This window comes from Triturus cristatus, chromosome 6 (assembly GCF_964204655.1).
Source record: "Triturus cristatus chromosome 6, aTriCri1.1, whole genome shotgun sequence".
NCBI classification, from domain to species: Eukaryota; Metazoa; Chordata; class Amphibia; order Caudata; family Salamandridae; genus Triturus; species Triturus cristatus.
The window spans coordinates 296,642,670-296,664,450 of record NC_140589.1 but is presented as its reverse complement, the minus strand read 5'-3'; positions in this window follow the sequence as shown (position 1 = coordinate 296,664,450).

The window sequence follows — 21,781 nt, the reverse complement described above, 5'->3', positions numbered from 1 at the left end:
AGAACATTCGAAAAGGGGAACTGTTAAGGACACGCAGAAATTGCAGTGAAGACGAGGTTTTTAAAACGAAAGGAGAAGAAATTGTATCAAGACTCACACAACGAGGATATGAACAATCAACGCTAAAAAACACAATGACCACAGTAGCCAAAATAGAAAGAAAGCAGATGTTCCTACGAAACAAAGAAAAAAAGAATGACTCAGCAATACGCTTTGTAACTGACTAGAACATTGGCCATCACCAAATTAGACAAAGCCTCAAAAAACATTGGCACTTACTACAACAAACACCTAACCTCACTCAAGATCTAAAAACATACCCAGAAATCACATTCAGACGTGCACCAAACCTGAAGGATATTCTATGTAAGTCCGAATTTGAAGACAAACGGAACACAGTTACTACATTCCTTGACAGGCCTCCAGGATTCCACACATGCAAAAACTGCAGCATCTGCAAACTGAGCTGTAATAAAATGACAAGAATACCTATAACGCAAGGGAGGGAATTTATCGTAAAAGAATGGATTGACTGCAATAGTAAATTCTGCATCTATGTGATAATTTGCCCCTGCAATCTTCCGTACATCGGTAGCACAATCCGACCACTACGGATCCGGATTCAGGAACACTATCGTAACATCCATAAACACACCGCTGGCCACCCTCTAACTGAACACTTTGAGGAAAAACATCATCACAAAAAGGACTTTCGTTTCTTCGGTTTGGAGATCGTACACCAAACCAAAAGAGGGGGAAACCGTGAACTTAGACTACGGAGACGCGAAAGTGAACTGATCATGAATTACAAAACTACCAATCTCGGACTAAACAAAGATGCGGAAATGCATGTATGGTTAGGAGATGATTAGCTGTATACTTTGCTCCTTCATACTTTACAGCCCGTTTTTTTTTCAGCCAGACTACACCATTACCTTACTTTCCCTCTGTACCATCAAAATATCCTCTAACCTTGGCTTTCTCAATGAGACCTGAGAATACTTTAGCCTGCATCCATTGGAAGGCCTATCTGGTGGCCATGGGTCTTTTTCCGGAACGCACGCCATATTCTAAACTGTTTCAATATGTTTAATTTGGTCTAAATTGTCATCATTACCAATTATCTCTGTTAGTCCTAACTCATTTATGTCCTGAAATGCCACTCATTGGCATCTTCTTATGTTATACCTTGATGACATAAATTTATTTACTACTTATTGTGAATTCGAACATTACATCCACCCTCCCGCCCGATCTTCCTGTATATTCTCCACATTCCAATAAGACATCTCTATTAATACCTTCTCGCTCATTTCCCTTATAATCTTTTTCTCTTGTAATCACCCCATTCCAAAATGGCGCCGAGCGCATTAACCTCGTCCTTTCCGGGTCACCACCCGGAAGTTCTTACACGCGACCTCTTTATGAATGCCTGTTTCTTCTGGCTTCATTAAACGCTTCAAGCCGCAGAAACTCATCGAATCTGGCATTAGCCGAGACCGGAGGTAAGTGATACACCACTACCACCTTAGTGCCCACCAGAATTTATAGTTAACATGATACATCAGTTTATTCCGTTTATCTTTGTTTTTCTTCCTTTTAGAATCCCGGGTTTACAAACCCATTTCTTTTCATAGATACCCCATTACGAGACTACCTGGTAAGTGATCCTTGGATCACACTTTGCACTTCCTATGACACTGCTTACTCATTTACCGGAGTGCATTTTTAGGTTAAACACTCCCCGACTATGTCCGAATATTCAAAGGGTTGGCAATCACGTCCTGCTTCACGACCTTTCGTCTGTCGAGCGGCTATGAGCACTTCCCACATCCCGGTTTAGCTCCACCTTAATAACCACTTGCAATTCGTCCTTCTTTCGAACGTATCTACCTATGTGTAATCCTTGTTTTTATTCACAATCAAACTCCTCATTTGCATGACGTTGCATTCGTTTAAACTCCAAACGCCCGATCATAATTTATTTGTGACGCGCCATCTCTCGGACTACCGAAATCACCGCTTCACTGCCGTTCTGATTACCTCCTAACGTCCCCTTTTTCCGCGCTCTCCACCTAAGCTCTAGTAAGAAGATACTAATTCTGATATCCTTTTTTCCATCCAATTATACTGTAAATATACACGCGCTTTTTTACATTTGATTTCAATGGATATCTCTGTTTTTCTCTAAACATTATAATTATAACGCTTGAATTTAATGTGGCAACCTTTATCTCATTCATGTCTGTACGCTTTGAATAACCTGTGCTTGGTTGATTGCTCGATTACCTTGAAATCTTCTGTAATTCGCTATGACTCGTCTTACATATGCGCGTATTTTCTTGATTTATCTTGGATTCATACTATATACAAACACTTTCTCTCTCTCCTTAATGACCGCTTGTCTTAAAATTTGACCTCTAATTATGTTTCCCAATGATTATGTTGCTTGAAACATGTACCATGTAAACTTTCATTTGATTTCAACCTGTCCCGCATACACGCGCTCTCCTCATGTCGGGCCTCTATGACATTTTACACTATATTGTTGTTTTTTTTTTTCCTTTTTCTGATGTTATTATGTTTTGAAAATTACCATCCTCGATTTGTCGTGTATTCAACAATTGTACTGTATGACATGGTTTCGTGTAATGCCAACCTTTTTCCAATAATTTTTCTCACTTCTAATGTGTTACTTTCTACAAATCTATTCCCTATCACCTATTGATACTTCTGACTAACATACCACGCACTCTAACCTTTCCTATACTTCCTTACGACTAATACTCGATGCACTCCCCCTGTTGTTTCCTTGTTACTCAACACACTCTAACTTTTGGTCTAACACACTCCTTCTCATTCCCACTTTATTTCTCGTTAATCCCTCACCCATATACTCCCCGTTCCTATCACATTAACCTCCTGTAAAAATACTTCTCCCACTTCTCGCACCTCAACTCTGTCTTTTTCCTTTCTTTCCTCCTCCACTCCTCCTCTTATTAACCCCACTATACCTACTATCCACAACCTTGTGTGATATGTGCACATCACTCACCGAATTCTCCTTGAATAACTTTTGTTGTTACATTGTCTATGTGCAGCCCTGAGGAAGCCCCAGGCCTGATGGCCTGTTAGGGGGCGAAACACGTGTTGGCTGTGCCATCTCTTTTCTTTTTTCGTACTTGACGAATAAAGTATGATTATATGACTAATATCATCGGATCTATCTACATTGATTTGGATATTTCTTCCTAAGAAATTCAAAACTTAAACTCTTGCCCAGATACACCTTCAAAGTCCTGGCTCACTCCTGTGTCTTGCTGTAATGTGCTAATGTTACATGTGTTAGCCTATTAAACTCAGGCTTACTAGCTTTGACAATGCTTGTTTGTAGCGCACAATGCATTATCAATATTAGTTTCCAGGAGTACAGAATCCACTTTATTAGCGGGTGAGTTATCTAACAGAGCCGTAAACCAGCTTTAGAGAAACAAGCAATAGGACTATGATAATGAAATACCAGTTTTTGTAAAAATTATGGAATGCACATAGCTTTGAAGGAAATCATGAGCACATCACTATGCACTCAATATTGCTGTTTGATCACAGTAAAAAAAAATACATTTAAAAACTTCACGCTTTGGTGTCACATTCATCAAAATGAATCTCGAATGCAACACGTTTCAAACTTGTACTGGAGACTTACTGAAAATGTGTAGGATGCGGTTAAGAATAAAGGTTCGATGTACAGTACAAGGTGAGAACATGAATGGGTGGGAGCTCTTTCTCTGTATAAGCATGCAAGGGCTGGAGCAGCCTTGAACAGAAAGTAAGGGTAAAATTAAATCTTACTTACAAGTCATAAAAGCAATAAAGACAGTGATGCCATCCAAAACATAACTTCTTCTGGGTTCAAGAACCAAGGATCTGTACATATAAACTGTGATCCGATCTTCGCACTCCAAATCTCTCGACAAGTATTGGAGCACAACTCTGAAGCTCACTCAAGACACCAAAACACTCACTCACAGCCCCCACCTCCACCAACACTCTTACAACCATGCACAACAGATGGAGAAGTTATTTGATCTTCTGCCCTGACAGCGCTTTGACCCTTAAAACGTGTAGAAAAGCGCTAGGATTTTTATAAATTAGGGTTGGAAAAGTGTTACAATTTGTAACTAGGTTTGGCTGTATTTACAACTCTGTTGTTTCACAGAGATGAACCTGTAACATGTCGCTAAACGTCTTGTTTCTTTATGTTACTTTGTAAAATCTGCCCTAGTTAATGTCAGTGTGTTCAATTCACAAGTTAGAAGATGCCTATGGGAAGGAGACCAGAGATTTCCCCCAGCCGTTTTTAGGTTTCGCCTACGCAGCGCGCAAGCGCTGCATTGGAGTGACCTCTTGGAATCACACCGTACTTTCTTGGAAACTCGTGCATGTACTGCACTGTTTCCAATGAGTACTCGTGCATGTACAGCGTTTACCTTGCGGGAGCGAGCAGCGGCGCCATTATCGCGTCCGCCGCTGCTCGCTCCTGTAAGGTCAACGCTGCAGATAGACTTTAACTTTTGCGGCCGCAGGGCCGCGCTTGTCTTTCAGCGCTTGTTATAATGCACTTCAGCCGCTGCTTACGAGCACGGTTGAACCGCTGCTGCTTTCGTTCATTGTCTGAAAGGGTTTGCAATGTTAAGTCACGCTATATGCGTGTGCACAAGCCAAGGAGATTAACTAGAACTTCTGCAGTCCGAAGTCTGCTTGATCTGTGTTTGAATATGCTCGCCCTGGAGAGCCATTCATGCTGTATTTGTTCTGCGCATGGGAGGAGCTTGTGCAGCTGCCTCGAGAAAGAGTATAAACCTATCGCTGTTGTCTTTGCTCTGCCTGGTCTCTGTCAGGCAACTAATTTATTCATTGGTTCAGTTTTTGTCGCACGTGTCACGGTCCCGTGTTCACACCTACACCGGATCCTCGGTGGGGCCTGGCTGTATGTCATCGTTTTATAGTTCCCGGGCTTCACGTGTGCTGGTCAGAAGCGTCTGCAGGAGCGGAGTCTCAGGCTGCAGTTCCTCGTTTGCTGGTTGGTATCTCCCTATGAGATTACGGGGAGTTCAGGTTACAGTCCCCAGAATGGAAAATAACCTGCTGGACTCAGGATTACCAGCTACTTTTTCACAGTTTCCCCTTAATTCTGGGAAGTTTAACACCACTATTTATCAACTGCCGTAAACAGGTGGTACCTTCGGAAGGTGGTGGGGAGGGCGTCTACAGAGGCTGAAGCATTGTCTGCTCCCCCTATAGTGCACGAGGGAAGCAGGTGGGGCCAGGCTGTGCCTCTCTCTACCTTGCAAATCTTGTCCAGTAAAACCGGTCTGGTGTTTTCAGACCTGGAAATTTCGGTCCGGAAACATTGGACCACTCGCAATTGTCTGTCACGATATCGGTCGGGCCAACTCGTAATGGAGGCCATGTTGTCACTAACAGCCGGAACAGCAATTTATATATTTTAGCTTTAAATGTGTGGAGCGCAACACCTAGTGGAGAACGAGTAGTGGAGGGCGGCGGGAATATACAAGTGTTATACGACAATAATAAACCATGTGAACAAAATATAATTAAAAAAACTTTAAAAACATGCGAAATAACACAACAGACTAAGCTTCAACAATTCAGGAGAAATGCAACAAACGGGTGGAAATTTAGCATAGGATTTAAAAATAAGCATTGGAGAACCCATCAGGTCTAGTCTTAGCAGGCGCGCGTTTCTTTTCTCCTCAGACAAAATGTAAATGCAGAAAAAATGTAAATATTTAAAAATAAAGGCAAGGTACAAGACCGCAAGCACACCCACCCGGGCACTGAAGGATGTTCCTTTTAGGCCTATGTGCAAAAGTGATCAAGCAAAATGCAAACAAAGTGCAAGACAGACGTTGCTACATGTTGGGGTGGGCAGAAGCAAAATGTGAATGACTGTTTAACAGACCGATGGATGAAGTAGGTTGACCAAAAGTCCATGCATATATGCTTGTATATGTATTAGGTCTTTTTTCTGGAAAGCAGGAGGCCGGAAGGACAAATAAAGTTGTCAATAGGCAAAACTTAAAAAGGGAGTTGTGAAAAGGTTTTAAAAAGTTGCCATAAAAGTAGAGAGTTGCATCTCTGGGTAAATAGAATTCCTAGGTTGTTGTGCAGAATAAGGTCTGAGAAGAAAATGTAGGTACATGGGTTTGGGGGATTTCGTATGGAGGAAGTCCCCGGAAACTACCACCTGGACTCATAGGGAGTTAAAAAAAAAAAGTGGTATACTATGCCCCCTATGTATATTTTTTGTGGTTTGCTTAGGACTCGGGACTGAGACCCGAGTGCTGAGATGGCTGCCACCACTTCCTAGTTAATGTCAGGGCAGCCATTTAGATCTCAGCAGGAGATCTGTGGGTTCAGCAGATCCTTCACGGCATGAAATATACAATTGTTTTTAGCATTAATTGCTCAAAAACTACTGAACGGATTTAGACCACCTCACAAAAAGCACTCTTTCTGGAACAAGATTTCGCTTTCTGCCACATTTGATGTCAATCCATTTAGCGGTTATGCTGTATGCTGCAGCTGTTTCTAAAGTTCCTATGGGAAAATGAATGGGGAAAACGTGTTTTGGGACCCACTTGTTTCTCGGCCCCCGCTTGATCGATCACCCCAAACTAGTAAAAAAAGTTGCACTTTTTTATAAAGTTTTGTGAAGATTTGTCAAACTGCGCCAGAGTTATTAGCAAAACAAAAAAGTCATTACCTATGGAAATGCGATCCTAACTATAATTGCCCAGTGGCAACCACTATTCAAGGGTATTTTACCAAAGATGACTCCCTATTTTAGTTACAGAAACATAATCCAGTGGCTCTGTTATGTAATGGGTGCTTTTGGATGTAAAATTGTAATTGATTTAGGCAGTGCTGTATTTCCCTGTACAAAAGCAATAACACGGGAACATCTCACAGGTTATTGCCACTTGACATTTGTAAAGTGCATTGCTGCCACTTGTACTCAACATTCCCTGCCCTGTTGCAGGTTGGAGCATTCATGCAAGTTTGAAAGCAGCTTTGTAGATGCAATGTAGTTATTATGGGATGCGGATTGGATGGGATTAATGTAGATGCAATTTAGGTACATGGGTTTGGGGGATTTCGTATGGAGGAAGTCCCCGGAAACTACCACCTGGACTCATAGGGAATTTAAAAAAAATGTGAGATAGGTATTTTGTAAATGCTGCAGAACGCGATAAAAAAGCCACAGACATTGCCGGATAACAACCCGCTCCCCATTTCACTTAAAAAGAAAAGCAGCAAAGTAAAGTTTTTGTTTTCCGCGCCTCAGAAATGAGATGCGCAAGCAGAATTACACTAACTCTCAAGAAGATGAAGTTGCGGCCACTAAACCAGAACGCAGGGCATTACCGCAGTGCAGCCTGGAAATAGCCAGATCTATAACGGCCTGGCCAAATCAGAAGCTGGAAGAAACGGCATAATCTTTCCCAGAACATGGAGCTCAAACATGCAACAAGACACTCATTTACCAAGGCGCATCGCACAATCAGGCGCAAATCCCAGAAATTTCACAGAGGCAAGAAATGATGGGAGATACAAAGTGTAGAGCATGAGGAAGATCAAGCAGTAACAATTAGTAGTGACATAGACGTTTAAGTGTCAATATGTGCTGAAGAGTGGTGAGACATTCTGCCCTTACAGAGTTCAGTATGTAATGGATGGGGATAGCCACACTCTCTTGGTCCAAGCAGCTCACTGTAGATATCAAAGGCCATGGAGACCAGGTCTGAGCACAGGGGCACCCCACAAGGCCTGGAGGTGGCACAGAACGTGGGCAAAGTGTGTTTGAACATGCAGGCCGAAAGGAAACCATGTCAGGACCTTCTCCCCAAACAAATGTGGGTCAGTAGACTAGAACAGGCATTGGCATAGCCAATAGGTCTCTCGCCTTTGGGACCTTATAAGTGTTTGGTTATCCAGCACAATATCCTTGGTGCAACAACATCAACTGTTGCATGGCTAAAGCGCTCTGATACCTGATTGGATTCGGGTCAGGTTCGCGCTATATAAAACTCTGCAATAAATAAATAAATAAATAAACACTTATAAGATCCCAAATGCGAGACCTATTAGCTATGCCAATGCTTGTTTAATCTGTCCTTATTTGGAGTGTGGAACAAATCCACTGAAGTGGGGGCTACTTTTTGATTCTCATGTGCAAAGTGAATTTAGAAAGGATTCCCAAACTACTGGGCAGATTTACAAGCCCATTGCACCACTTTTCCCATGTTAAAAATGACACAATGTGGCGCAAGGGGCTTGTAAATCTGTCCCTACGTCTGGAAGATCCTCCCTCCATCTCCCGCTTGGTTCCGCATAATTCTGTAGGTATTGTGTAAGTCTATTGCAGGGCAAATTTGCAACATTGGAATTCTCTATCAAAGAACCCACTGAGGCTTATTTACAAAACCCTTGCGCCGCCGGTTCATCACTTTTTCCCATATTAAAAGTGACGCACTGGCGGCGCAAGGGGCTTGTAAATAAGTCCCACTACCTTTACAGGAGGCTGTTTCCTACTGTTTTGTTCCAGCTTGATTCCCATGCTTACAAAGCCTGAAGTGCCTTGAAGAGGCCATTGGCGTCTTGTTGGGCTAAACCTGATAAAATGACAGCACCTCAGTTTCTAAAGTAGAACACTGCTCCAAAGACAGCGTGAGAGCATCAGTCTGCACCCATTCGCCTTTCCTGCCCCTATTATGTAAAGTGAAAGACATTCCCGCATTCCAGTTTTCCTCTGAACTTTGACAGCTCAGTGGAAATGCATATTATCAGGCCAGACACTGCTTTACAGTACACGTTTCCTTTACCTCCCACCACCACACAGTCCACCCATTGGGACGCAGATGCTTTCAATCATGCTGTCCACACTCCTGTTTTTCGGCGGCACTTTCCTCTGTCTTGGCCTTTAGCACTGTGCAAAGCAGACAGACAAAACACATTCCTCCAGAACACCGCCTTACACTCCCAGAAGGCCTCATTCACACCCCTGGCGGCCTATGTGCCAATGTAAACCTCACTGTCTGTGGTCAGTCATGCGCGTGTGAAGGAACATATACCCTCCCAGGTGTTCTTGGTATGTAGAAAGAACTTTGTATATAATATCCTGAAGGTGTGAGCGTGGGAAAGAGGACATGAATCTTCCATATTTCATGTCAGAAAAAAGCAGGAGCCTCGGTGCCTGCCTGGCACCGTTTCAAAGAGTCCAGATCAGTAGCAGAATGCTAAATTATAGGACCCACTGCAGAATGTGATGAGGGGCCCCTGAGTCGCTCATATCTCACAGATATACATTGGGCTTGGGCTGAACGGGGGCCTCCTGAACGGTTGGGGCCCATTGTAGAGTTGGTGCCCCCTTGTGCTGCAGGGACTACAGGGGGATGTGTTACAACATTACACTTTACGCTTTTAGAGGTGCCCAGATATATCCATAGTAGAGGCAGACTTGCAAACAGAGGCATATGTTAGGAGTGGAAATGCCCTAGCCACACAACATAGCCAAGCATTGGCAAATCTAATAGGTCTTGCCTGTACAAAAGCTATTGGCTTTGGCAATGTGTTTTTGCCATGTTGTACACCAGTGTGGCTGCTGTTTTACATGGCAAAAAAAGTTAGTGCCGTGGAATGTCCTAGAGTGGAGTGGGGGGAATAGAGTGTTGTAGAGGGGATTATAGTTCAGTGATTCAGTGGCAGAGAGTGGCGAAGAGTGCAGTGTCATAGAGTGCTGTGTCGTAGAGTGGAGTGGGGTGGAATAGGGTGGTGTGGGTTGGAGTGGATTGAGGTAGTGGGATGGATTGGATTGGTGTAGATTGGGCGGATTGCATTGAGGAAGAGTGGGTTGGATTGAGTGGAGTGGGGTAAATTGGGGTGGGTGGACTGGATGGTGTGGATTGGATTGGAGTGGGGTGCATTGAAATAGGGTGAGTTAGATTGGATTGGCGTGGATTGGAGTGGGGTGGATTAGATTGGTTTGGGTGGGGTGGATTGGATTAGAGTAAGGTGGCTCTGGAGTGAGGTGAATTAGAGTGGTGTGGAGAGGGGTGGATTGGACCGGAGGGGGGTGGATTGGAGTGGGGTAGATTGTATTGGACTGGAGTGGGGTGGATTGGGCTGGAGTGAGGTGAAGTGTGGTGGAAATAAGTGGGATGGAATGGAGTGTGGTGAATTGGAATGGTGTAGGGTGGGGTGGATTGGAGTGGAGTAGATTGAATTGCAGTGGGGTGTATCGGATTGGGGTGGATTGGATTGAGGTGGATTGGATTGTGGTGGGGTGGGGTGAACTGGATTGTGGTAGGGTGGATTTCATTGAGGTGGATTTGATTGTAATGGGGTAGGGTGGATTAGAGTGGGTGGGGTGGGGTGGAGTGGGGTGGTATGGATTGGAATACGGTGGGGTGGAGTGGATTGGAGTGGGGTAGATTGGATTTGGTTGGATTGGGGTGGATAGGATTGGGGTGAGGTGGATTGGATTGGGGAGAGTTGGAATGGCTTGGAGTGGGGCGGATTGTTTTGGATTGGAGTTGGGCAGATTGTGACTGGGGTGGGGCAGATAGGTGTGGGGCAGACTGGAGTGGAGCAGATTGTTTTGGATTGGAGTGTGGTGGGTTTGGGGGAAGTGGGGTGGATTGGATTGGAGTGGGGGCGATTGGAATGGAGTGGGGTGGATTGTGGTGGATTGGAGTGGCGTGAATTGTGGTGAATGGGTGGATTGGATTTTAGTGGGGTCAACTGGTGATGGGGCAGATTGGACTGGGGCAGATTGGAGTATGGCAGATTGAAGTGGGGTAGTTTGGAATGATGTAGATTGGAATGGGGCAAATTGGAGTGGGGCTATTTCTTTTGGATTGGAGTGAGGCAGATAGGAGTGTGAAACATTGTTTTGGAATGGAGTGGGGAAGATTGGAGTGGGATGCATTGGACTAGGGCCAATTGTTGTGGATTGGAGGGGGCAGATTGGAGTGGGCAGATTGGAGTGCGTAGATTGTTTTAGATTGGAGTGGGGTAGATGGAAGTGGGATGGATTAGAGTGGGGCAGACTGTTTGGATTGGAGTGGGGCAGACTGGAGTGGGGCAGATTGTTTTGGACTGGTGTGGGGCAGATTGGAGTTGGATGGATTGGAGTTGGGCAGATTGTTTTGGATTGGATGTGGGGCAGATTAAAGTGGGCAGATCGTTTTGGATTGGAGTGGGGAAGATTGGAGTGGGGTGGATTAGAGGGGAGCAGATTGGAGTGGGGCAGATTTTTTGGGATTGGAGTGGGGCAGGTTGTAGTATGGCAGATTGGAGTGGGGAAGATTTGAGTGGGGCAGATTGTTTTGGATTGGAGTGTGGCAGATTGGAGTGTGGCAGATTGTTTTGGATTGAGTGGGGCAGATTGTTTTGGATTGGAGTGGGACAGATTGTTTTGTATGGGAGTGGGACAGATTGTTTTGGATTGGAGTGAGGCAGTTTGTTCTGGATTGGAGTGGGGCAGATTGGAATTGGGCAGACTGTTCTGGATTGGAGTGGGGCAGATTGTTTTAGATTGGAGTGGGACAGATTGTTTTGGATTAGAGTGGGGCAGATTATTTTGGATTGGAGAAGGGCAGATTGTTGGATTGTGGCAGAATGTTGGAGTGGGGCAAATTGGAGTGAAGCGGATTGGAGAGGGGCAGATTGTTTTGGATTGGAATGGAGCAGATTGGAGTGGGGCAGATTAGAGTGCTAAACATAGTTTTGGTTTGGAGTGGGGTGGATTGGGGTGAGGCTGATTACAGAGGGCAGACTGTTTTGGATTGGAGTGGGGCAGATTGGAGTGGGGCAGAGTGGAGTGGGGCTGATTGTTTTGGATTGAAGTGGGGTGGATTGGAGTGAGAAGATTGTTTTAGATTGGAGGGGAGCAGATTGGAGTGGGGTGGATTAGAGTGGGGCAGATTGGAGTGGGCCAGATTGTTTTGGATTGAGTGGGACAGATTGTTTTGGATTGGAGTAGGGCAGATTGCAGTAGGGAAGATTGTTTTGGATTGGAGGGGGCAGACTGGAGTGGGGCAGGTTGTTCTGGATTGGAGTGGAGCAGACTGTTTTAGATTGGAGTGGGGCAGATTGTTTTGGATTGGAGTGGGGCAGAATGTTTTGGAGTAGGGCAGAATGTTTTGGAGTGGGACAGATTGTTTCGGATTCAAGTGGGGCATATTGAAGTGGGGCAGATTGTTTTAGATTGGAGTGGGACAGATTGTTTTGGATTGGATTGGGGCAGATTGTTTTGGATTGGAGATGGGCAGATTGTTGGAGGGTGGCAGATTGTTGGAGTGGGGCAAATTGCAGTGGAGCAGATTGGAGTGGGGCAGATTATAGTGGGGCAGATTGGAGTGGCGCAGGTTGTTTTGGATTGGAGTGCGGTGGGTTGGGAGGACTGAAGTTGATTGGACAAGGTTGAGAGGTTTGGATTGGTCTGGGGTGGGGTGGGGTGGATTGAATTGAGTGGGCTGGATTGGTGTGGGGTGAGGTGGGGTGGGTTGGGATGAACTGGAGTGGGATGGATTGGGGTGTATTGCACCATTATGTGCTAAAGCATCATTTCAGAAATTACACATAAGAAAGAAACAATGTTGCTATGCAATAAAATAATCCTCATCTTTTGAGACCAGCACCCACAAGTTAAAACAAAAACAAAAGAAAACATGAGTGCAAAGAAAAGTAGACTTGGCAAAATAAAAGAAAGTTAAAAAATAAATCGTTGCAATTTTATTTGTCCTCCTGGGCATGTTTTTGCCAGCCATACGCCTTCTGTTTGCAGGGCTGTTAAAGTGAAGCAGAACAAAATAGTACCTCAATCACATTGGGGCAGCGTAGGGGCACTGATTAAGTTGAATCAAACAGTGCTAGGTCCCTGCTACGAGGCTATGAAGAAGAGTGCCATGCAAGCCAACAAATGGTAAGCAATGGGCGGGCTCCAAGCCCTTTTGTTAACTACAGTATCTTACAAGCGAGACGCATGCGCTAGGCCATGCTGTCGCAAGCTCGACTCTAAAAACGGGCTTTGTGGAGGGGGAGAGCTTCTTCTCAGAAATTTTATTGAAACAGAGCACTTTGATCCAGGAATATATTTTTTTTTTTTTTAAAAGATTTTATTGTGCATAAAAAGGGTTACAAACACGGGCCTACAACCACCAGGGCCGGCCGCTAGTAGTCGAGGTGTTCCAGCATATCAGAAAACAATGACTGGCCCACAGGGGCTCCGCACTATCACAGTAGATCAGACTGCACATAAGGGAAATCAGAATATACACTTTTAGTATAAATAACAACAAAAAAGAAAAATACAAAAATACAACAAACAAGGCGAAACGACTTATGAAGGGCGGCGAACACCAGCCGGGGGAGTCAACACACCAACCACCCGAGGGCGGTCAATAAAAGAAGACCTGAGAGGGAGGGGGGGGCCACGAGAGAACCAAATCTGTACTCCAAAGTATGAGATGCACAAGGAACCCTCAAGGCTCAGGGGGACGAGGCAGCCCCGGACGTATCCACCAAAGGGGGAGCACAGATAGACCCACGATACGCGTTCCACTGCCCCCAAATTTAACCCAAAGCCCCCGGTTTACCACGAGCCACATACACCGTTTTCTCCCTGAACATGCACCAGTCCATGTTCTCCTTCCAGACGGACACGGTGGGAGGCCGCTGGGAACCCCAAAGTTGTGCAATATCTCTCTTTGCAATCATGTTCCCCAAAGCCGCCCACCGAGCCTGAGCCGCATTGCAGTCATTGGGCTCCCATACATTCAGCACACAACGACGCACCTCCGGCAGCAGAGCGACCCCGGTGACTCGTCTCATAATATCATGCACCCGGCGCCAGTATTCCGCCACCTCGCGGCATTCCCATAGGATATGGAGAAAGGTAGCACTGAGCCCGCAGCCACGCTTACAGAGTCCGTCGTCTGAAAACCCCATCGAGACCAGGCGGGGGCCCGTCACATATACACGATGGAGAATCTTAAGCTGGACCAGGCGGAGACGGGCCGGGATGGCCACCTCCTTAGGGGATGACAGTGCAGTCTGCCAGTCCTCATCGTCCAGCTCCACCCCATCTCCCGTCCATGCCTCCCGAAGACGCACCAAGAGGTCAGCCCGATTGTTTATCAGTTTTTTGTAAATCAGGGAGATAGTACTGTCGGGGACGTGACCATCGAGTATGAGGTCCTCGAGAGGCGAAGAAGAAGGGACCGTGGTCCCCTCCCCAAAGACCGAAAGCAGGGCGTGCCGAACCTGTGCATAACGGAAGAACTCTCTGTCACTAAGCTCATACTCGCGCTGAAGCGCCGTGAAGGATTTAACCGCACCTTTAACCCACAGGTCCCCCACTCTGCTGATGCCGATCGTATCCCAGCGCTCGAAGCCTTTCGTTGTCCAGAGGCTTCCCAAGCGGTCTGAGTCGAATAGAGGAGTGGCGCACGTTAAACGCTCACTCCAGCCCATCGCAACGTTAGCCGCCTTCCATACACGGACCGCAATCCTGGTAGGGCCCGTAAGGGCCCTACCAGCAGACCGCGAGTAAAGCACTCTGTTATAGTTACCGCCGGGGAGCAGGAATTTATCCATCTCATATGCCGGGTTCGAACCAGGAGCGTACGTAGCATGATTAATGGCAGACAGCTGGGAGGCCCAATAGTACCGTCTAATATCAGGAAGCGCGATGCCCCCGTCATACCAGGAAAGAGTCAGCTTGGCCAAAGCGATACGCGATCGCCCGTCCCAAACCAGTCTCCGCTGCAAACTCTCCACCTCCCTAAAGTAGGCCGCAGGAATGACATCGAAGGAGTTCTGGAGTGCATAAAGGAATCTGGGAAGGGACATCATTTTAAACAGCGCCGCGCGACCAAGCGGAGACAAGGGCAGCTTACACCACCGAGCCGTATCTGCCCTCAAACGCCGGAGTGGAGACAGGAGATTCTGCTCATAGCGGACCGCCGGATCCAACGAAACGTACACCCCAGGTATTTAAAGCCGGACTGAGATATTTGGAAAGGAAGCCGAGGCGGCAAGAGAGGAAGACCACCAGAGATAGGATACACACAAGATTTGGACCAGTTGATTATCAGACCCGAGTTTTTCCCGAAGGAAGTAAGGACATCAAAGAGACCATTGAGCGACTTCCGCGGTGAGGTGAGATACAAGAGAATATCATCCGCGTACAATGAAACCCGATCCTCGAAGCCCGGGGCCCACCGGAGCCCTCTAATCGAGGGCTCCCAACGGAGCCAGGCAGCGAGCGGTTCCAGGGCGAGAGCAAAGAGCAGCGGGGACAACGGGCACCCCTGCCTAGTTCCCCTCCCGAGAGCGAAAGGCCGAGAAACCCGCCCATTGACAACCACCTGAGCCATTGGTCCAGCATAAAGGAGCTTCACCCAGCTAAGGAACCCCTCCCCAAAACCAAACTTCGCCAAGACGGCCCAAAGAAATGGCCATTCAATGGTATCAAAGGCCATCGTGGCGTCTAGGGAAACCAATATGGCCGGTTCAGCGAAGTACTCAGCCCTAGCGAGGACGCCGTGCAGACGCCGTAAGTTGAGAGCGGTATTACGATGTGGGATGAAGCCACATTGATCCGGATGTATCAAGTCACATATAACGCTCAGCAAGCGATTGGCGAGGACCTTAGCAAGGATTTTGGGTTCGGCATTCAGCAGGGAAATAGGCCTATAGGAGGCACAGCGGTCACGTGGCTTACCCTCCTTGGGAATCACCACTATAGTAGCCAGACGCTGGTCGTCAGGAAGGGAACCCCTCTCGAGCGATTCCTGAAACATATGACGGAGGAAAGGCGCGATTTTATCCGGGCGCAACTTATATAGTTCAATCGGCAGACCGTTGGGGCCCATAGCCTTGCCCGAGCGGAGGGAGCGAATCGCAGTAGCTATCTCTTCGACAGACAAAGGGGCATCCATCAGCTCGCGGTCCTCGACGGATAAGCCGGGCAGGGCAATATCCCGAAGCAGAAGACGAGAGTCGTCCTCATCTCTATCAGACACCGGGGAGTACACTGCACGGAGGTGGTCAGCAAAACACTCAACAATCTCACCAGGCTCAGTCACACACACTCCATCCGACACCCGAAGCTCCGGGACCACACGATTCACTCTCTCCTTCTTGACCAACCAGGCAATCAGCTTACCCGCCTTGTCTCCGGCGTCATACAACCTACCCTGCTGCTCCCTATACATAGTCTTGGCAGCATCAGTGACGAGAGACTTATATTCAAACTGCTTCAGGCTGAGGGCATGCAGCCCATCCGGGGTGACACCCGCCTCCAAGGCTGCCTCCAGCCCCGATATTTCAGTCTCCAGCGTCACAACCGCCTCTCTCTTAACCCTCTTGGCCTCCACTATCTGGGACAGGGCATGCCCGCGGAGCACTGCTTTGAAAGCTTCCCACAGGGACACCGAGGACAACACCGACCCCTCATTCTCTGAAAAATATTGATCAATCGACTTAATCAGGCTATCACGGATCTTGGGGTCTCGCAGGTACCAAGGGTTAATAGGAGCGATCCTCCCAGCGGACCGCGACCCGGTGTCAAAAAGCAACCACAGTGGGGAATGATCAGAAATACCCCTGGCCAGGTGTTTGACCTCTCGAATCCGAGTAGCCTGGGCCGCGGGCATAAGGAAATAATCCAGTCTGGAGAGACTCCCATGGGTCCCAGAGTGAAAGGTGTACTGACACTGTGTCGGATGCATTAACCTCCAGCAGTCCACCAGACCGAAGGTCTCCAGGAGCCCGCCCAGCCACGCCTGGGCAGCAGGGAGGGCCCTGGGCGGATGACGGTCCAGGTCACCCGAGACAACCGAATTAAAGTCCCCACCCATAAGCAAAAGACTGTCAGGAAGCCCAAGCAACATACGACCCAAGTCTGAGAAGGTGGAGTTCTGGAGGCCCGGGGGAACATAGACCGAGATCAAGGAAAGGGACTGCCCCTCCCACCTCCCAGTCAGAGCCACATAGCGCCCTCTATCGTCTGGGACCACCCTGGTGATCTCCAACGGAAGTGAAGCTCGCAAGAGAATGCCCACCCCTCTCGAACCAGTGGTGAAACCAGAGTGGGCCACAAGTCGATATCCCCCCCTGTTCATAGCCCGACAAACATTGCCAACCAGATGCGTCTCCTGTAAGAACACCACATCAGGAGTCAGACGACGCAGATATTGCAGCACAACACCCCGTTTGATACGGACCCCCAATCCATTGACGTTCCAAGACATCAATCTCAACCCGCCCCCCCCATCCCCTCCAGTAGATCAAGGGCCCCCTAGCAAAGAGCTCAACACCCAAGGATGAACCATAGCCAATACTTCGCCTTGAAAACAAAAAACACAAATGCAAACAACCCCACCCACCCACCAACCCCCCCCCAACTCCAACACCCCCCACCCTGCACCCCTGCGGTCCAAAAAACCACCCCAACTTGCAGTGTGCCTGTCGCCCTACAAACCCCATTCTACGAAAAGACCCCGGAGGAGGGAAGGGACCCGTCCCCGCCCGCTCCCCACACACAACATAGTGAAACAAAATGCACAAAAGAAGTAGAACCCAGCCGAACAGTACAACATGGCAGAGTCCGGGACCATAAGTCACTCCAAAGGAGACCCGCCACCCTCGGTACCGGCAGAGGGCCCAGTCCGGTCACCCCGGTCCGGCAGCGAATCCAGCCAGTCACTCACAGTCGCAGGAGAGTCAAAAAAGGTAGTCCGATCTTCATGTTCCACTCGGAGCCTTGCAGGATAAAGCAGAGAGTACTTGAAACCGAGGTCCCGGAGACGCCGCTTCACCCCCTGGAAGCCCATCCGCTGTTTCTGGACAAGTTGGGTGAAGTCCGGGAAAAAGTTAATGGACGAGTTCTCATGTCGGACCGGGCCATGGACCCGTGAGGCCTGCAGAATCGCGTCTCGGTCTCTGTAATGGAAAAGTCTCGCAACGATAGGCCTCGGGGGGGCACCCGGTCACGGCCGGCCACCTGGGACTCGATGGGCCCGCTCCACAGCGAAAAACTTACTCAGGCCAGCGGGAGCAAGATGTTCAAGGATGAGCTCCTCGACCAGGAGATCAACCGGGCGGTTATCGGAGGTCTCCGGAACGCCTATGACGCGGATGTTATTGCGGCGGGCCCGTCCCTCGAAGTCTTCCAGCCGCCGGGCCATCAGATCATTGGCCGACTTGAGATCGCCGAGAGTGGCCTGCAGGTCCGACACGTCCGTACCAAGGGAGGACGTCCGCACATCCAGCGATTGAACCCTCTCGTTGGTCTTAGAGAGATCCGCCCGGATTAGCGTAATGTCAATGGCCACCGTGTCGATTTTACGGGCCAAGGCCTCGTACTGCGTAGCGATGGTCTCTCTGATGCCCTTAATGGCGCCCATGATGTCCTGCAGGGACAGATCCGGAGAAACGGACGGGCCACCACTGGTGTCCTCCGGGGGGACATTGGCCGTCCCGGGGGATCCTTTACCCTGAGTGTAGCGGTCCATGTTGTTCGTCTGGACCGGTCCCCCACGTATGGATGTTTTGGTCTTACGCCTCTCGGGGTCTCCCTTGCCTCCCATGAGAACCTCGATCGCCGAAGGGGACCACCGAGGAAGCGTCGAGGTGGCACAGGCCAGGCAGACGCGTGTCGCACCACAGGCCGCAATCTGGCGGAGCGAAGGGACCACCGTCAATGAGCACACTGGCAGCAGACGAAGCCACCGGCATCAAGCGAAGGCAAAATGAAAGCCCAGGCGCACCAAGCAAGTCCACAGTCCAGCCCCTCAAAGACCAAAAGTGAAACCGAAAGTAATGTGACGGCCACTGGCACAGCCCCGCTGCCGTTGTTGTTCAACTACGCCCCGGCTCCACAGATCACCCTCGCATCGGGCACAGCCGTCGGGTGGGCCTCAAAAGTTCAAACCGCCATAACTCTGGATTGCCAGGTCCGATTTGATTTCCGAAAGGAGTTTAGTGTTCAGCCAGCATTCATCTCCCAGATTCCATCAACCAAGTCAGGATAGAGTCAGGATAAATTCCGAGGAGCAGCGAGGGTCCGGGAGCCCTGTGCTCACGCGACCATCTTGGATGCGCGCTAGGCTCCTCCTCCTGATCCAGGAATATTAATGTAAAATTGTGTACAACAGGGGAGTGGCAATTGCTGGAAAATGTGGGACAAATTGTGAGTTTCAGCATAAGTTCTTGCAGTAGCATTAGCATAGACTGGTTAGAAAGCAAATACAACTATTATTCAGGAAAATGCGTGGCTAGGTTGTTTTAAATCAAATTGGGGTAGGAACATTTGTCAAAAGTGAGTAGACTTTAGTATTCAGACAAGGGCTTGGAAATTCTCCACCAAGGAAATGTTGGCCCAAAATGTTTTAAATGGTGCATTTATAATCACAATCTATATCTGCCTTGCATGATCTGGGTACCATCTTTATTTCAAATCTTTCACTGGAAGCAGTGGCCAATTAGATGAAGCCAACTCATTACTCTGTTCAGACTCTTCATAATGTTTGCCTCCTTCTCCAGCAGGGTCACAGAATGCTGTTCACAGAATGGGGTTTTCCTGCGAAAAAAATGTTTTTGCAGGAAAAAATACTGTGCTGCTAGGGGCATAGAAAAGAGTAGTTTGGTTTGGATCTTTGAAGACTGAGAAGTTTATTAATGATTTTAAATCAATAGTATGGTACCCTGGCTCAAAAAGGAGCACACAATAAAGGAGAGCACGCTTGATAAAATCTACGTTGTTTGTCCAAACAATATGCTCCTACCCTATAACAGGGGCTGATTTTACACAGCTCGTTTGTTAAAATCTGAAAGTGTGTAATTGCAGTCACCAATAAGAAGCTATGCTTGGAGACAGGGTAGACTATTGCATTTACTCCTGGAATCTGTGTTTGACCTTATGGTCACAGGTTCGAATTCAGATGGGTCCACTCAGCCCTCCACCATTACGAGGGCAATAAAATGAGTACCATTGGGTTGGATAATAATAAATATGAAATGTTATTTTAGCGCCAAGAGACCCAAGGGTGAACATATGCTTTATAAATACATGTTATGTTCTAAACTGTATTGTATTGTAATTGCGTTTCTATATTGCTTACTACCCCTGACGTGGCATTGAAATGCCTTACGCCTGGCAGCACAATGCTCTGGAACCCAAGGTTAGTGGTTAGTCCAGTATTATTGGTTATTGCTATGTTGCTGAGTTATGAACTTCAAAGAAGGAGCAGTCGTGATCTTTGATATGAGTTGTGGGCAATTTTCAGAAATACACTCATATAGATGAAGGCATGTTATTTGACAGCAACTAACATGCTGTGCTAGCTTTTTAAGGAGCATTCTCAGTTGGACCAGAATAACATATAGTGATCGCAATTTTGCAGTTACAACTATATGGAATGTTGGGCCATATGTATCAAGATTAGGAATTGTGATTCCCATATTACGATTGTTACAGAATTGCAATTTGGAAATCGCAATTCCAAATGTATGAAAGTATTCATTTTAAAATAGCGATTTCTAGAGGGTCGCAAATGAACCTACCTCATGAATATTATTTTCAAAAAGAGAATCCAAAAGTAAAGACAATGAACCCTTTGCAATGGGAGTTTTCTCCCATGGCGTGAAGGTCCTTCTATATTTTTCACTGTTCTTTATCACCTCATTTTACTTCTTCATGTGAGCCCTGCCCCTGCACGCTTCCTAGACAGAAAGACCAACAAAGCCAAACTTGTTTTCCTGAGGGTAACTTTGCTTACATTTGGTGGCTTAAACTGAGCAGCAACGAAACTTCGAGAGAAAAAAACTCCACAACAATACAGTTTTCTAAATAAAAAACTTTCTGGTTCAAGTTATCTGACAGAATATCGATGTAAAAGAATATTGTGTGGACAGAATATTGTGTCTAAAATATCAATGACCAAATTATCGAGAAGGGAAGTGCAAATGGGTGAGGAGAGATTTACTATTCTTACTCCACATCTATGTACCTTGAAGATATATGTTTCGTCAAAGGTGCATATACAATACAATTTGATATCACGCGTGAATCACCCGAGGGGTATCTCGGCACCCAGTCAACTCAAGAAATGTGGAGTTAAGTATAGTAAAACTTTGCTTTCCCATAAAAACTTACCTTCACAATATCCTTGATAATCTCAACACAATATTTTGTCCACACGATAAATATTTGTCGATATTTTGTCTAAACACCTACGGTTCAAACTAAATTAAGAAGAAAATAATTCAACAAGTGTAATGCCTCAAAAATAAATGTTTGTAAGTCATTAACACAGAAACATCAAACATCCAGTGGGGCAAAAATGGGCAACAGAATGTTAATGTTAGTCTATTGTAGGAGTAGAAATCATTAAACAAAAATGACAAAGTCCCATTATTTAACTCTTAGTGGTACCGTCTGATTAAGCAAGGTTGATTTGAGAGTGTAAGGAGTCATACCAGTCACAATGTCTGTGCTCCTCCATAGAAACATTTGTTGAAGTAAAATCACTCTAGTATGGCACTGCAGGAGACTGTGTCTGTGCGGGGCTCCAGTAGCTCAAACACACTAAATGAGAGACCTCGGGGAAGAGGCTATTCTTATGTCTAGTAGAGTTGCAGATTCTCTGGAAAGATGTTACCAATATCAGGGTCTCTATGAAATATA